The sequence below is a fragment of the Dipodomys merriami genome, unplaced genomic scaffold (genome assembly GCF_024711535.1).
Source record: "Dipodomys merriami isolate MVZ:Mamm:240054 unplaced genomic scaffold, mDipMer1.0.p SCAF_2563, whole genome shotgun sequence".
Taxonomy (NCBI): Eukaryota; Metazoa; Chordata; class Mammalia; order Rodentia; family Heteromyidae; genus Dipodomys; species Dipodomys merriami.
In genome coordinates, this window is record NW_027204008.1 from 17,921 (window position 1) to 20,160 (window position 2,240).

Genomic DNA, 2,240 nt, shown 5'->3' on the forward strand with positions numbered 1-2,240 from the left:
GATATATGGCAAACATTAAAGACAAACAATTACCAACTGTGAATACTCTCCCAAGCCAAACTCTCCTTTATATTTAAAGGATATATAAAAATATTTCATGACAAAGAGAACTTGAAAAATTTATATCCACCAAATCAACAAGGTAGAAATTAATCAAATATATCCTACATAGAGAAGGTCAAGAAGAACAGGAACTGGTTATATAAAATGCTCCCTACCAGAGAACAAAGTAAATATATTAAGAATAGATGAGGCACAGCTCCTAACAGCAGGTGTATAACAGCAGGAATTATTAAATATTTCCCAGCTGTAACTCTCAATATCAATGGACTTAAATTTCCAATTAGAAAACACAGGTTAGATAGTATTATGAAAAAACAAGACACATCCATCCAGTGTCCACTAGAGATACATTTCATTGACAAAAACAAACACATTGACAAAAACAAAAACACAAACAAAGGAAATTTTTCAAGCAAATGGATACCATAAACAGGCCACAATAGAATTACTAACATAAAATAATGTAGAATTCAAATTAAAAGTAGTAGGAAGGGACATTATATGTTGATAAAGGCAGCTCTCCATTAGGAGGATACAACAAGTGTAAATATCAATGCCGTGAATCTTGGACCACCCCACATCATCAACCAAATACTACATAACCTAAAAATACATCTCAACCCATAATTGTCACGCATGGATTGGTTATCCAGGAAAATCTCAACCAAGAAACTGAAGACCTAAATAACTGCATTGACCACCTTGCCCTAACAGACATCTACAGAATATATATTCAGTGTCAGTATATACATTCTTTGCAGCAGGTCATGGAAGATTCTCCAAAATAGAACCCATCCTATGTCACACAGAAATTCTGTCCAAATCGAAAGAAAAATTAATTGAATTCCCATAGCTTGTCAGACCACAGCAGAATAAACTTACAATTAAAGAACTAAAGCAAAAATAATTTTCAAACCTATGAAGACTGAACAACACATTGCTGAATGACCAGTGGAGCACTGAAGAGATTAGAATGGAAATCTGAAAGTTTCTGGTATTTAACAAAAATGAAGACACAAAATACCAGCTCCTCTGGGACACATTAAATGCAGTACTTACAGGAAAAGTTATAGCTTTGAATGCCTACATCAAGCAATTGGGGAAATTTCAAATCAGTATTTTTATCATGTACCTAAAGCTCCTTGAAGAGAGGAACAAGTCCAAACATAAGTAGGCTGAAACATAAAAAAAATTAAATCAGAAATAACTAAATAAAGACAAAATAAAACAGAAAGACCAAGAAAACAGAGCTTGTTCTTTCAATAAATTAACAGACTTGACAGACCCTTACCAAATCTGACTAAAAAGAGAACTTATATAGATAGAAAGACAAGTAGAAAACTAACAGAGTGGGAGAAGGTCTTTATTAGCTCTGGAACATACAATGGCCTCATATCTCAAATATTCTTAGAGCCCCAAAATTAACTCCCCCGAAAAAACAAATCCTCATAGAAACAACAACCCTCATAATATAATTGAGCTTAAGATTTAAGGAGAGACCTCTCTGAAGAAGAAATATGAATGGCCAGTAGACACATGAAGAAATAAGCAACATTTCTGGCCATAAAAGAAATGCAAATCAAAGCCAAATTGAGATTCCACCTAACCCCAGTTTGAATGAAGAAAACTAATAATAACAGATGCTGGGCTGGTGGGGATGTGGCCAAAAAGGAACATTACTACACTACTGGTGGAAATGTAAACTTGTTCAAATACTCTGTAAAGAAGTATAGAGGTTCCTCACTAGAGCTCCCCTATGACCCAGCAATGATGGATCAAGAAAATGTCGTATATATTCACAACAAAATTCTATGCTTCCATCAGAATGATTGACATTGTCCCATTTGTAAGGAAATGGAATCATTTGGAAACATAATAATTCAAACAAGCCAGACCCAAAGAATCAGAGGCTACATGTTTTCACTCATTTGGAAAAACTAGAATATGTCTAGGATATTCACAGTAGCTCAATAGCAATATGCATATCACCATATAAAATGATGCATATCGAAATGAGCTCCAAGAAATGGATACAAGATGATTGTATAGTGAATTGTTTTTAGTTATTTCTATTTAGTTTTTCCCCTTTGGTTTATTTCCTGTACTCACTGTTTTTTATTTCTGTACCCTTTGTCTTATACATGTTAATCTGATTTAGGGAAAGGAAGGAAAATCAC